Source organism: Triticum aestivum, chromosome 7B, assembly GCF_018294505.1.
Source record: "Triticum aestivum cultivar Chinese Spring chromosome 7B, IWGSC CS RefSeq v2.1, whole genome shotgun sequence".
Lineage (NCBI taxonomy): Eukaryota > Viridiplantae > Streptophyta > Magnoliopsida > Poales > Poaceae > Triticum > Triticum aestivum.
In genome coordinates, this window is record NC_057813.1 from 559,769,302 (window position 1) to 559,785,684 (window position 16,383).

At 46.2% G+C, this 16,383-nt stretch overlaps 1 pseudogene; it reads left to right on the forward strand.

Annotated features, from left to right (window-relative positions):
• Positions 1-16,383, forward strand: part of LOC123158166 (uncharacterized) — a 34,866-nt pseudogene that overhangs the window by 51 nt on the left and 18,432 nt on the right.

Here is a 16,383-nt window from a genome sequence, read left to right on the forward strand (position 1 = left end):
AAAAAGGCGTGCATACACTACAAGTATCAAGTTCATCTATTTCAGCGTTGTCATGCTAAAGCGCTAAAATTTCTGGATTACACTCACTTTCAATATTGTGATGTGTGTTCTTTTATGTATTGTGATGTAGAAACACCGGCTGTCGGCGCAGAAGTTATCTCACGATGAAGAGGGTTCACAACATTATGCCAGCATGAAAGATTATCTGAGATGATTGAATCATCATACAAGGCAACCAGTGCTAAATCCAATAATCATCCGACAACAACCCAAACACAGTTCGCACATGGGGTTGCCTCTGCTATCTGGGATAAGTACCCCAGCATGGTGTGGCCACATGTGGATGGAAGTTTGATATCTCCTTTTTATTGATCTGGTATTGGAACAAGAAAGGGTATCCCATACCTATTTCTCCAGAGGTGAACCTGAGTATCGAACCCACGAGAGGAAGATTCCCTTGAAGCAATGGTCTCTAGCAAGCTTTTGCGAAAGTGTCAAATATGGCTTTTGTCCGAATCAGCAAGCAAATTGTGATTCAACACTTATAATAAAAATAAGGTAAGGGGATGAGGTCTTAATGCTTACAACCATGTATTGGTGTTGGGATAAAAATGATATTAGTTTGTGCTCGGGAAGTCCCCCATCAAGAGGTACTTGCTTCGTATCGGAGTGGGGGATGTGTCCAAATAACATATTGCTACCTGTTGAGCTTGCGTTGGTTTTCCTTGAAGAGGAAAGGATGATGCAGCAATAGTAGCGTAAGTATTTCCCTCAGTTTTTGAGAACCAAGGTATCAATCCAGTAGGAGGATCCTCAAAAGTCCCACGCACCTACACAAACAAACAAAGAACTCGCAACCAACGCAATAAAGGGGTTGTCAATCCCTTCATGGCCACTTGCGAAAGTGATATCTGATAGAGATTGTATGATAAGATAAATATATTTTTGGTATTTTATAATATGGATGCGAAAAGTAAAGATGCAAATAAAAGTAGATTGAAATCTTATAAGATAAAAGATAGACTCGAGGGCCATAGGTTTCACTAGTGGCTTCTCTCAAGATAGCATAAGTATTACGGTGGGTGAACAAATTACTGTCGAGCAATTGATAGAAAAGCGAATAATTATGAGATTATCTAGGCATGATCATGTATATAGGCATCACGTCCACGACAAGTAGACCGACTCCTGCCTGCATCTACTACTATTACTCCACACATCAAGCGCTATCCAGCATGCATCTAGAGTATTAAGTTCATAAAAACATAGTAACGCATTAAGAAAGATGACATGATGTAGAGGGATAAACTCAAGCAATATGATATAAACCCCATCTTTTTATCCTCAATGGAAACAATACAATACGTGTCTTGCAACCCTTTCTGTCATTGGGTAAGGACACCGTAAGATTGAACCCAAAGCTAAGCACTTCTCCCATGGCAAGAAAGATCAATCTAGTAGGCCAAACCAAACTGATAATTCAAAGAGAGTTGCAAAGATAACTCAATCATACATAAAAGAATTCAGAGGAGATTCAAATATTTCTCATAGATAAACTTGATCATAAACCCACAATTCATCAGATCTTGACAAACACACCGCAAAAAGAGTTTACGTTGAATAGATCTCCACAAGAGAAGGGGAGAACATGGTATTGAGATACAAAAAGAGAGAAGAAGCCATCTAGCTAATAACTATGGACCCGAAGGTCTGTCGTAAACTACTCACAACTCATCGGAAGGGCTATGGTGTTGATGTAGAAGCCCTTCATGGTCGATTCCCCCTCCGGCGGAGCGCCAGCGAAGGCTCCAAGATGGGATCTAGCGGATACAGAAGGTTACGGCGGTGGAAATTGTTTTCCATTGGCTCCCTGGAAGTTTTCGCGGTACGTAGGTATATATAGGAGGAAGAAGTACGTCGATGGCCGCTCGAGGGGCCCAGGAGACAAGGGGCACACCCAGGAGGGGTGGGCACGCCCTCCTATCTCCTGGCCGCCTCCATTTCTTCTTGACTTGCACTCCAAGTCCTCTAGATCATGTTTGTTCCAAAAATCATGCTCCTGAAGGTTTCATTCCGTTTGGACTCCGTTTGATATTCCTCTTCTTTGAAATACTGAAATAGGCAAAAAACAGCAATACGGGTTGGGCCTCCGGTTAGTAGGTTAGTCCCAAAAATGATATAAATGTGTAAAATAAAGCCCATAAACATCCAAAAGGGGTAATATAATAGCATGGAACAATCAAAAATTATAGATACGTTGGAGACGTATCAAGCATCCCCAAGCTTAATTCCTGCTCGTCCTCGAGTAGGTAAATGATAAAAACAGAATTTTTGATGTGGAATGCTACCTAGCATAATTCTCAATGTAATTTTCTTTATTGTGGCATGAATGTTCAGATCCAAATGATTCAAAATAAAAGTTCATATTGACATAAGAAATAGTAATACTTCAAGCATACTAATCAAGCAATCATGTCTTCTCAAAATAACATGGCTAAAGAAAGTTATCCCTACAAAATCATATAGTCTGGCTGTTGCTCTATCTTCATCACACAAAGTATTTAATCATGCACAACCCCGATGACAAGCCAAGCAATTGTTTCATACTTTAGTAATCTCAAACTTTTTCAACTTTCACGCAATACATGAGCGTGAGCCATGAACTTAGCACTATATGTGGAATAGAATGGTGGTTGTGGAGAAGACAAAAAGGATAAGATAGTCTCACATCAACTAGGCGTATCAACGGGCTATGGAGATGCCCATTAATAGATATCAATGTGAGTGAGTAGGGATTGCCATGCAACGGATGCACTAGAGCTATAAATGTATGAAAGCTCAACAAAAGAAACTAAGTGGGTGTGCATCCAACTCGCTTGCTCACGAAGACCTAGGGCATTTTGAGGAAGCCCATCATTGGAATATACAAGCCAAGTTCTATAATGAAAAATTCCCACTAGTATATGAAAGTGAAAACATAGGAGATTCTCTATCATGAAGATCATGGTGCTACTTTGAAGCACAAGTGTGGTAAAAGGATAGTAGCATTGTCCCTTCTCTCTTTTTCTCTCATTTTTTTCTTTTATTTTTTTCTTTCTTTTTTTCTTTGGTCTTTCTTTTTTTGCCTTTCTCCCCCTTTTTTTTTGTAAAGTCCGAAGTCTCATCCCGACTTGTGGGGGAATCATAGTCTCCATCATCCTTTCCTCACTGGGACAATGCTCTAATAATGAAGATCATCACACTTTTATTTACTTACAACTCAAAACTTAGAACAAGATATGACTCTATATGAATGCCTCCGGCGGTGTACCGGGATATGCAATGAATCAAGAGCGACATGTAGAAAAATTATGAAGGTGGCCTTGCCACAAATACGATGTCAACTACATGATCATGCAAAGAGCAATATGACAATGATGATGCTTGTCATATAAACGGAACGATGGAAAGTTGCATGGCAATATACCTCGGAATGGCTATGGAAATGCCATAATAGGTAGGTATGGTGGCTGTTTTGAGGAAGGTATATGGTGGGTGTATGGTACCAGCGAAAGTTGCGCAGTACAAGAGAGGCTAGCAATGGTGGAAGGGTGAGAGTGCGTATAATCCATGGACTCAACATTAGTCAAAAGAACTCATATACTTATTGCAAAAATCTACAAGTCATCAAAAACAAAGTATTACACGCATGCTCCTACGGGGATATATTGGTAGGAAAATACCATCGCTCGTCCCCGACCACCACTCATAAGGAAGACAATCAATAAATAAAAGTGTGCTCCAACTTCATCACAAAGCGGTTCACCATATGTGCATGCTACGGGAATCACAAACTTCAACCCAAGCATTCTTTAAATTCATAATCAGCCAACTAGCATGGCTTTAATATCACTACCTCCATATCTCAAAACAATTATCAAGTATCAAATTGATCATAGCATCCAATTCACTTCCTATGATAGTTTTTATTATACCCAACTTGGATGCCTACCATTCTAGGACCAATTTTATAACCATAGCAAATACCATGCTGTTCTAAGAGACTCTCAAAATAATATAAGTGAAGCATGAGAGACTAGCAATTTCTACAAAATTAAGCCACCGCCATGCTCTAAAAGATATAAGTGAAGTACTAGAGCAAAAACTATCTAGCTCAAAAGATATAAGTGAAGCACATAGAGTATTCTAATAAATTCTAATCAAGTAGGATTCTCCCAAAAGGTGTGTATAGCAAGGATGATTGGGGTAAAATAAAAAGCAAATACTAAAATCATACACGACGCTCCAAGCAAAACACATATCATGTGGCGAATAAAAATATAGCTCCAAGTAAAGTTACCAATGAACGAAGACGAAAGAGGGGATGCCTTCCTGGGGCATCCCCAAGCTTAGGCTTTTGGCTATTCTTGAATATCTTGGGGTGCCTTAGGCATCCCCAAGCTTAGGCTTTTGCCACTCCTTATTCCATAGTCCATCAAATCTTTACCCAAAACTTGAAAACTTCACAATACAAAACTCAACAGGAAATCTTATAAGCTCCGTTAGTGAAAGAAAACAAAACCACCACATAAGGTACTGTAATGAACTCATTATTTATTTATATTGGTGTTAAACCTACTGTATTCCAACTTATCTATGGTTTAAACTATTTTACTAGCCATAGATGTATCAAAATAAGCAAACAACACACGAAAAATGGAATCTGTCAAAAACAGAACAGTCTGTAGCAATCTGTAACTAACGCAAACTTCTGGAACTCTAAAAATCCTACCAAAAAAGGAAGTCCTGGAAAATTTATCTATTGATCAGCATAAAAAAGAATCAAGGCAAAAGAACGTTTCTGTGATTTAACAAAACTATTTCGTGCGCGCAAAGTTTCTATTTTTCAGCAGAATCAAATTAACTATCACCATAGGTTATCCTATAGGTTCTACTTGGCACAAACACTAATTAAAACATAAAAACACATCTAAACAGAAGGTAGATGCAAAATTTATTGAATAACAGAAAGGAAAAATATTGGGTTGTCTCCCAACAAGCGCTTTTCTTTAAAGCCTTTTTGCTAGGTAGTGATAATTTTAATGATGCTCACATGAAAGACAAGAATTGAAGCGCAAAGAGAGCATCATAAAACACGTGACAAACACATATAAGTCTAACATACTTCCTATGCATAGGCATATTATAAGCAAACAAATTTTCAAGGCAAGCAAAAATTAGCATATGCAAGGAAGAAGAAATAGACGATAGCAATCTCAACATGACGAGAGGTAATTTAGTAAGATAAAAATTTCTACAACCATATTTTCCTATCGCATAATAATTACATGTAGGATCATAAGCAAATTCAACAAAATAGCTATCACATAAAATATTCTCAACACGATCCACATGCATGCAAAGTTGACACTCTTCCAAAATAGTGGGATCTAAAGTTGACACTCTTCCAAACCCACTTTTCTCAAAAATTTCATAAGATTGAACATTATCCAAATATGTGGGATCTAAAGTTGACACTCTTGCAAACCCACTTTCAATAATATTGCAAACACTATTATCAATCTCATATTCATCATGAGGCTTAAATAAATTCTCAAGATCATAAGAAGAATCACCCCAATCATGATTATTGCAACAAGTAGTAGACATAGAAATACTAGCATCCCCAAGCTTAGGGTTTTGCATATTATTAGCACAATTGACATCAAGAGAATTTATAGTAAAATCATTGCAATCATGCTTTTTATTCAAAGAGTTATCGTGAATCTCTTCATAAATTTCTTCATCATAATTTTCAGATTCACAAATTTCAAGCAAAGCTTTATAAAGATAATCTAGTGCACAAAACTCACTAGCAATTGGTTCATCATAATTGGATCTCTTAAAAAGATTAGCAAGCGGATGAGGATCCATAGATCTTAGGTTCTGTTTAGCAATAAATAAGCATCTATTCCGACCAAATGAGCAAACGAAAGGGCAAGCAAAAGAGAGAAGAGATTGGGAAAGAGAGGGCAAATAAAACGGCAAGGGTGAAGTGGGGGAGAGGAAAACGAGAGGCGAATAGCAAATAATGTAAATGCGAGGGAGATGAGTTTGTGATGGGTACTTGGTATGTCTTGACTTGAGCGAAGACCTCCCCGGCAACGGCGCCAGAAATCCTTCTTGCTACGTCTTGAGCTTGTGTTGGTTTTCCTTGAAGAGGAAAGGGTGATGCAGCAATAGTAGCGTAAGTATTTCCCTCAGTTTTTGAGAAACAAGGTATCAATCCAATAGGAGGCTCCTCAAAAGTCCCACGCACCTACACAAACAAACAAAGAACTCAATGATGATGTTATGTACCTAGGGTAAGGTCATGGATCTATCCAGGATACCATGCCCAAGGACATCCTTAGACGAAGCTACCTTCCAGTCGACCAAGAGAGGCTCCACTCGACCGGCTAGAAGACACTCGACCATGAAGACTCACTCGACCATCAGAAGTTTAGGATCTACTCTGCATCCAAATGGTCTGTAATTAAGTAGTCTTAATGGTCATGATGGCACTTTATGTAGGGTGTTACCAGTAACGCCAGACCTTAATGTACTTTAACCCTCTGCTAACGTGGGATGGCTGGGGTCTTGGCGTCCTCTATATAAGCCACCCCCCTCCACTGGTAGAAGGGTTCGCACCCCTGTAACTCATATACACAGAGATCAGTCGACCGCCTCCGGGCTCCGAGACGTAGGGCTGTTACTTCCTCCGAGAAGGGCCTGAACTCGCTAAACACTCATGTGTACAACTACTCCATAGCTAGGATCTTGCCTCTCCATACCTACCCCACATTCTACTGCCAGAGTTAGAACCACGACAGTTGGCGCCCACCGTGGGGCCGGTGTCTTAGCGACTTTTTTGGAGAAGTTGCAATTTGTCCGATCGCCTTCATCATGGTTTCCGGCAGAGCTCTGGTCGAAGGCCACGAGATCCGTCTCGGTGCGCTCACTTTCATCGCCGACGACTCCGCTTGGCTCCAGGAGGCACCACTAGACATCGACGCGCTCCCCGTCCGCGGGGCGACGCACTTTCGGGCGTGTGTCCGTGGCGTATTGTTGCGGCAGCCGTCGACTCCATACCGGTCGACTCCTGCGCCGTCCTCCCTCCCTGTCTCCCACCAGCGCAAGCGCTCTGGTCGGTCGAGTCTCCAGGGATGGGTGAGACACGCAGTGGCTCGCCAATCGGCCACCACCCAAGTCGCGGCGATTGAGCCCGACGAATCTCTCTACGACATGTTCGAACTGTCGACTGGCTCCATAGAGACTGCATCCAAGTGCGATAGCAGTGATCCAGCGGCGGAGGTCCTGATGGTCAACGGGCCCCGTAGTCCTCCCGGTTTCCCCCGCGGCGACGGGATGGATGATGAAGACGACCCCGCTCAAGCCCATGAAGAGTACCAACCCGAGCCGCTCACTTCCCAGCAGAAGGAAGAACTTCGCCGCCGGAACATGGATACCCTGCATACTCCCATTGCAGGAGAAACACCTGAGGCTCGTGCCCTGGAAGAGGCGCGTTTAGCCAACCTGGCTGAACGCACTCGACTGGAAAACCTCCAGCGAGCACTCGATGAGCGTGCGCGTCAACGAGTGACCAACTCCAACCGACGCCAGCTCTTTCCGCAACCAACTCAGGTATATCGAACCCCAATTCAGAATTTGGCAGCTGCAGCCCGCATAGCGGAGTCAATTCAGCCCTCTCAGTCAGAGGCTGGAAGAGGCTTGATGCAGATCAGAGATTTGCTCCGGGCGGCGGGAGATCAGAATTCAGCTGTGTCACAGTCGCGCAACAGGATTCACAGTCGATCCGTCGCTGCGAATACTGTTCAGTCGGCTCACAGTCCAAGGTCGCCTCCGAGGCGCGTGGGACGTGAAGGCCGGCGGGACCACTATGATGACCGATTGGGTCGTGATGACAGGCGTCGAGTGCCCACTCCTCCTCCGAGAAGTGGGTCTAACGCCCATCAGCAGCAAGATGACAAACGCCAGCTCAGTGTTGGGCGGAGAGCTCCAGTCGACCCTAGAGAGCCAGGCTTTGACGTGAGATCCATCATCGTGCAAGGTTTGGTTGACCGAAACAGAGCTCATAGAGGTGGTCATGACAGAGATGTGCCCACGAGCAGCCGAGTCCATGTTTCAGGTACAGAATGTTTTAGCAGAGCGATCAGAGCCGCAGTGATACCCCCCAACTTCAGGTTGGCGACTGGGGTGAGTAAGTTCACCGGAGAGTCTAAGCCTGAAACTTGGCTCAAAGACTACCGAGTGGCTGTTCAGATTGGTGGCGGTAATGATGAGGTGGCCATGAAACATTTGCCACTTATGCTAGAGGGTTCGACCAGAGCGTGGTTTAATCAGTTAGCTCCCAGCAGCATTTACACCTGGGAAGATCTTTCTTGAGTGTTCGTCAGGACGTTTGAGGGAACTTGCAAGCGACCTACCGGATTGAATGAGCTACAAGTTTGTGTTCAAAAGTCGAGTGAAACACTGAGGGATTACATCCAGAGGTGGATCACTTTGCATCATACTGTAGAGAATGTGTCAGATCATCAAGCGGTTTGCGCCTTCAAGAATGGCGTCAAGAACAGAGAGTTGAGCCTGAAGTTTGGTCGAACTGGAGATATGACCCTGAGTCGAATGATGGAAATAGCCACCAAGTATGCCAACGGCGAAGAAGAGGACCGACTCCGGAGCGGCAAGTACAAGCCGAGTCAGTCGGATAAAGGAAACTCCAGTCGGAAGCAAAAGCGGAAGGCCGAGCCAGCAGCTCCTGGAGAGGCTCTGGCCGTGACACAGGCAAATTCAAAGGGAAGCCCAAAGGATCTTGGAACCCCAAGAAGGTAAAAGATAAGGAAGGTAATGATGTGATGGATCTGCCGTGTCATATCCACACGAAGAAAGATGAAGAGGGTAACTTCATCTACCCAAAGCATACCACTCGCCAGTGCCGGCTCTTAATCTAGCAGTTTCAAGGGAAACAGCCGAAAGACAAAGAGAAGGAGTCGGGCAAGGCTGAGGACAAGGAGGACAGTGATGGAGAGTACCCTCATATCAACTCCACTCTGATGATTTTTGCTGATGTAGAGAGCAAAAGTCGACTGAAAGTGATCAACCGTGAGGTTAATATGGTCGCCCCGGCAACACCAAACTATCTGAGATGGTCGCAAAATCCCATTACTTTCGACCAGTCTGACTATCCTACTCATATTGCCACCCCTGGAAGGCAAGCGCTGGTGGTCGACCCGGTCGTCGAAGGCACTCGACTGGCGAAGGTATTGATGGATGGCGGCAGCGCGTTGAATATACTGTAAGCAGAGACGCTCAAGGGAATGGGCATTCTGATGTCTAGGCTCAGTTCCAGCAACATGAGTTTTCATGGAGTCATCCCAGGAAAGAAGGCTGAGTCACTCGGCCAAATAGCTCTAGATGTGGTGTTCGGCGACTCAAAGCATTTCCACAAAGATAAGCTGACATTTGAAGTCATGGATTTCCGGAGCGCCTACCACGCTATCTTGGGAAGACCAGCCTACGCCCGCTTCATGGCTCGACCATGTTACGTGTACCTCAAGTTAAAGATGCCTGGCCCCAAAGGCGTGATCACCGTCACTGGCAACCGGAAGAAAGCAGAAGAGTGTTTCCAGAAAGGCTCAAAGATTGCGGATGACCAGATAACAGTGGTAGAGCTAGAGGGATACAAGAAGAATGCAGATCCGAGTGATTTACTGCGGGCCAAGAAGCCCGCCATAGAGTCAGCATTTCAGTCGTCCGGTGAGATGAAGCCAGTTCACATCCACCCGACTGACCCCAATGTAGCTCCGACCCATATTTCCACAACACTCGACTCTAAATAGGAAGAAGTGCTCATCCAGTTCCTCCGTGAGAACTGGGACATCTTCGCATGGAAGCCAGCTGACTTGCCGGGTGTTCCCAGGGGACTGGCTGAGCATCGCCTTAGAGTCGATTCAAAAGCAAAACCTGTTAAAGAACATATTCGACGGTCCGCCGTTCAGAAGAAAAAAGCCATTGGCGAAGAGGTGGCTCAACTCCTTGCAGCAGAGTTCATCCGGGAGATATACCACTCCGAGTGGCTCGCCAATGTAGTTATGGTTCCCAAAAAGGACAATTCCCTTCGTATGTGCATTGATTTCAAACATATCAATCGGGCCTGCCCGAAAGATCATTTTCCTCTCCCTCGCATCGACCAAATTGTCGACTCGACCGCAGGGTGCGAGAGATTGTCTTTTCTAGATGCTTATTCCGGGTATCATCAGATCCGTCTGTATGGGCCCGACGAAATCAAAACAGCTTTCATCACTCCATTCGGGTGCTTCTGCTATATCACTATGCCATTCGGCCTCAAGAATGCCGGAGCCACGTTCATGAGAATGATTCAAAAGTGTTTACTCACTCAAATCAGTCGGAATGTGGAAGCATACATGGATGATATCATGGTCAAGTCGCGAAAGGGTTCCGACCTGTTGACTGACTTAGCTGAAACATTTGCCAATCTCAGGAGGTATGTTATCAAGCTCAATCCTTCAAAGTGCACATTCGGAGTACCTGGCGGAAAGTTACTCGGTTTTCTCGTTTCCGAACAAGGAATCGATGCTAACCCAGAAAAAGTTGGCACCATACTCCGAATGAAACGCCCTGTGCGTGTGCACGACGTCCAGAAGCTTACTGAATGCTTGGCCGCGTTAACTCGATTCATCTCTCGCCTCGGTGAAAAGGCGTTGCCCCTTTACCGACTAATGAAGAAGGCAGACAAGTTCGAGTGGACTCCAGAAGCTGATGCAGCGTTTGCCGAGTTAAAAACTCTGCTCTCCACCCAGCTGGTGCTTGCTGCTCCAATCAGCAAAGAGCCTCTGTTGCTTTATATTGCAGCCACAGGACAAGTCGTCAGTATAGTACTTACGGTCGAGCGGGAAGAAGAAGGGAAAGCCTTCAAAGTTCAGCGCCCAGTGTATTATCTCTCTAAAGTTTTAACCCCATCGAAGCAAAGATATCCTCATTATCAGAAGCTCGTATATGGGATCTACATGACCATGAAGAAGGTTGCTCATTATTTCTCTGATCACGACATTACAATCGTCAGCGATGCACCATTGTCAGAAATTCTGCACAACAGAGATGCAACTGGTCGAGTGGCTAAATGGGCGATTGAACTCCTTCCCCTTGATATCAAATTCGAGGCAAAGAAAGCCATTAAGTCCCAGGCTATAGCAGATTTCCTTGCCGAGTGGATTGAGCAACAACAGCCGACTCAAGTCCACTCGGAGCATTGGACCATGTTCTTTGATGGCTCTAAGATGTTAAATGGTTCTGGTGCTGGGGTTGTTTTGGTTTCCCCCCGAGGAGACAAGCTCAGATATGTGCTCCAGATCCACTTTGATTCCTCCAACAATGAAGCAGAATATGAAGCGCTCTTGTATGAATTACGCATGGCCATTTCACTCGGCGTCCGTCGCCTTTTGGTCTACGGCGATTCAGATTTGGTGGTCAATCAAGTAATGAAGGAGTGGGACGTTAGAAGCCCAGCTATGGCTGGATACTGCAATGCAGTGAGGAAGCTCGAAAAGAAGTTCGAAGGGTTAGAGCTCCACCACATACCCCGACTAAAAAATCAAGCAGCTGACGACCTGGCGAAGATAGGATCCAAGAGAGAAGCCATCCCTAGTGGTGTGTTTTTGGAACATATCCACACTCCATCAGTCGTAGAAGATCCTTTTACCGATGAAGCCCCGTAGCCTAAGAGTGTCACGGACCCGACTGAGGTTGAAGTCCCAGGAGTGGTCGACCTGATCATGGAAGTTCTAGTGATCACTCCAGATTGGACAGTACCATATATCGCGTATATCTTGAGGAAAGAGCTCCCGGAGGATGAAGAAGAGGCTCGACAGATCGTCCGCCGATCTAAAGACTTTACTGTGATAAAGGGACAGTTGTACAGAGAAAGCGCGACTGGAGTTGGTCAGAAATGCATAACGCCAGAGGAAGGTCAAATAATCCTTGATGACATCCACTCAGGGACCTGTGGCCATCATGCGTCCTCTCGGACCATCGTGGCCAAAGCATACCGAGAAGGATTTTATTGGCCTAGAGCAAATGAAATGGCGAAGGAGATAGTCGACAAGTGTGAGGGGTGCCAATTTTATTCCAATATGTCACACAAGCCCGCGTCAGCTTTGAAGACTATACCACTCGTCTGGCCCTTTGCAGTGTGGGGTTTGGATATGGTCGGTCCTTTGAGAACAGGCAGAAGCGGTTTTACCCATGTGCTGGTAGCAGTCGACAAGTTCACTAAGTGGATCAAAGCTAAACCCATCAAGAACCTCGATGCCAGTAATGCCGTCAGCTTCATCAGAGAATTGATATTCAGATATGGGGTCCCGCACAGCATCATCACTGACAACGGGTCAAACTTCGACTCCGAAGAGTTCAGAGCCTTCTGCACATCCCAGGGCACGCGAGTCGACTATGCTTCAGTCGCTCACCCACAGTCGAATGGACAAGCTGAACGAGCCAACGGTTTGATCCTCAAAGGGTTGAATCCCCGTTTAATGCGTGATCTTAAGCATGCGGCTGGTGCATGGGTCGACGAACTTCCCTCAGTGCTTTGGGGCTTGAGGACCACGCCCAACCGGTCGACTGGGAGAACTCCATTCTTCTTGGTCTACGGGGCTGAAGCAGTCTTACCAAGTGACCTTCTCCACAATGCTCCTCGAGTCGAGCTCTACCCTGAAGCAGAAGCAGAACAAGCGCGGCAGGATGCAGTCGACCTGTTAGAGGAAGAGAGGGAGATGGCTCTGATCAGATCGACAATTTACCAACAGGACTTGCGTCGCTTCCACACCAAAAACGTGAAGAGTCGAGCCTTCCAGGAAGGAGATTTAGTTCTCCGAGTGGATCAGCAGAAACCACACAAACTTGCTCCTTCTTGGGAAGGTCCCTTCATCGTCACCAAGGTTCTCCACAATGGAGCATACCGTCTTTACAATGTCGAGCATCAGATCGACGAGCCCCGAGCTTGGAACGCGGAACTTCTCCGTCCCTTTTACACCTAAGTATTCACTCAAACGAGTTGTAATAAAAGTACTTCTGTAGTTTGTTGATCAAAGACAAGAGATTTATAATCTTCCCTGTAGTCGTTATTTCTTTTGTCTACTCAAAACAATCCCCCAGTGGGCGGCTTGGCTGCGAATCCGATTCGCCCAAGTCTGTAAAAAAAATCCTAACCGAGTGGTGAGCCAGTCTCCCACACGAAGGCTTAGCTGCGAAATCCGTTTCGCCTAAGATAAATAAAATCCTACCGAGTGGTAAGCCAGCCTTCCACTCGGAGGCTTAGCTGCAGTCCAAGTACTCGCCTAAGATAAATAAAATCCTACCGAGTGGTAAGCCAGCCTTCCACTCGGAGGCTTAGCTGCGAAATCCGTTTCGCCTAAGATAAATAAAATCCTACCGAGTGGTAAGCCAGCCTTCCACTCGGAGGCTTAGCTGCAGTCCAAGAACTCGCCTAAGATAAATAAAATCCTACCGAGTGGTAAGCCAGCCTTCCACTCGGAGGCTTAGCTGCGGTCCAAGTACTCGCCTAAGATAAATAAAATCCTACCGAGTGGTAAGCCAGCCTTCCACTCGGAGGCTTAGCTGCAGTCCAAGTACTCGCCTAAGATAAATAAAACCCTACCGAGTGGTAAGCCAGCCTTCCACTCGGAGGCTTAGCTGCAGTCCAAGTACTCGCCTAAGATAAATAAAATCCTACCGAGTGGTAAGCCAGCCTTCCACTCGGAGGCTTAGCTGCAGTCCAAGTACTCGCCTAAGATCAACAAAATCCTGTCGAGTGGTAAGCCAGCCTTCAACTCGGAGGCTTAGCTGCAACATTGCGCTCGCCTAAGTCCAAATACAACGTGCGCTCTGCAAGGAGGACGAGGTGCAAGTCGATTGCTACCCTCTCCTTCTGATCTACGCCACAAGTTCAACATGCGCTCTGCAAGGGAGACGAGGTGCAGGTCGACTGCTACCCTCTCTTTCCGAGCTACGCCACCAATTCAAATCCTACCGAGTGGAGAGAAAACCTCCCACTCGTAGGCTTAGCTGCAGCCCAGTGCTCGCCTAAGTATCTGAAATCCTACCGAGTGGAGAGCAGACCTCCCACTCGAGGGCTTAGCTGCAGCCCAGTGCTCGCCTAAGTATCTGAAATCCTACCGAGTGGAGAGCAAACCTCCCACTCGGAGGCTTAGCTGCAGCCCAGTGCTCGCCTAAGTATCTGAAATCCTACCGAGTGGAGAGCAAACCTCCCACTCGGGGGCTTAGCTGCAGCCCAGTGCTTGCCTAAGTATCTGAAATCCTACCGAGTGGAGAGCAGACCTCCCACTCGGGGGCTTAGCTGCAGCCCAGTGCTCGCCTAAGTATCTGAAATCCTACCGAGTGGAGAGCAGACCTCCCACTCGGGGGCTTAGCTGCAGCCCAGTGCTCGCCTAAGTATCTGAAATCCTACCGAGTGGAGAGCAGACCTCCCACTTGGGGGCTTAGCTACAGCCCAGTGCTCGCCTAAGTATCTGAAATCCTACCGAGTGGAGAGCAAACCTCCCACTCGGAGGCTTAGCTGCAGCCCAGTGCTCGCCTAAGTATCTGAAATCCTACCGAGTGGAGAGCAGACCTCCCACTCGGGGGCTTAGCTGCACCCAGTGCTCGCCTAAGTATCTGAAATCCTACCGAGTGGAGAGCAGACCTCCCACTCGGGGGCTTAGCTGCAGCCCAGTGCTCGCCTAAGTATCTGAAATCCTACCGAGTGGAGAGCAGACCTCCCACTCGGGGGCTTAGCTGCAGCCCAGTGCTCGCCTAAGTATCTGAAATCCTACCGAGTGGAGAGCAAACCTCCCACTCGGGGGCTTAGCTGCAGCCCAGTGCTCGCCTAAGTATCTGAATTCCTACCGAGTGGAGAGCAGACCTCCCACTCGGAGGCTTAGCTGCAGCCCAGTGCTCGCCTAAGTATGTGAAAATCCTACCGAGTGGAGAGCAAACCTCTCACTCGGGGGCTTAGCTGCAGCCCAGTGCTCGCCTAAGTGTGTTGGGGAAGAAGTCGATTGCAATAAGCGCTTCGCTTTAACCTGCAAAAGACACCTCAAACCAAATGCAAACATATTCAACAACGAATCCAAGTTCTGATAACACCTAACAAAATCGAATGTGCTCAGGCACTAGGCCTGTTAAGGTTTGTCGGCTACAAAACTCACTCGGCATACCGAGGCAAATTTAAAGTATCAAGCTCAGAAGTTTTTTACCCCTCCTGTGGAGGGCTGGAAGGTGCCACGAACTCGTCCAGATCAATTCCATCTGCAATCCGAGTGGCAGCGGCAATGAAGGTCTCCATGAAGGATCTGAAGTCGTGCTTCTTGGTGTTAGCCACCCTAAGGGCCACCAGCTTGTTCTCTCGTGCATCCTTGTAGTGAACGCGGACCAGAGACAGAGCAACATCCGCACCGCACCTGGCCGAAGACTTCTTCCACTCCTGCACTCGACTTGGGACCTCGTTCAGTCGAGTCATCAGAGACTCGAGGTCGTTCTGGAGCGTCTCTCTTGGCCAGAGTGTTGTGTCGATGCAAGAAGTTGCGACCTTCAGCCTTGCAAGATAATCGATGACAACAGCAACACGAGATTCAAGCCAGAGCACGTTCATGGTGACTTCATCTTTCATAGAAGAGTTGATGGGGTCCAGGTTTACTTCCAGTCGACCAGTCTCCTCTTCAAAGTTCTGACAGAATTCTGCAATCACAACCACCAAGTCAAGACAAACAGTCGGAGGTTACAATTAAAATAATTGGTTTGGTTGATACAAAGGGTTACCTTCAAGCATGAGGAACAACTTCCTAGCGAGTCCACCCAGATAAGCCTCTAGATCATTCTTCTTTCTCTTCAATTCACCGGCCTTGTCATTCAGGGTGGTCTTGTCGCTTTTCAGTCGACTGACCTCCTGGTTGGCAGCATCAAGAGCAGCTTTCAGATTGGTGTTTTCTTCTTCAAGCTTGGTCACTGAAGCCAGCTTCTCATCAGCAAGCCTGGTCTTCTCTAAAGCAGTTTTTTGCATCTCAGCCAAGTCAAGCTCTTGTTTCTTCAGGGCATCCCTCACTTTGTCTGCAAAGTTATAGTGAAGATTAAATTGGGAAGCAAGTGAGAGGCAAAGGCAATCGTCAAAGGCCTCCCAAGCATACCTTTATCTTCCTCCTTCGCCTTCGTCAAGTTCTCTTGAGCCAGTTTTAGATCGAGCTCAAGCTGAATGTGTTTGTTCTCCAACTCAGTATAATGAGCCGCAAGGTCACAGGATTTCTACGAAGAACCAATCGACAAATGTCAAAGACGATT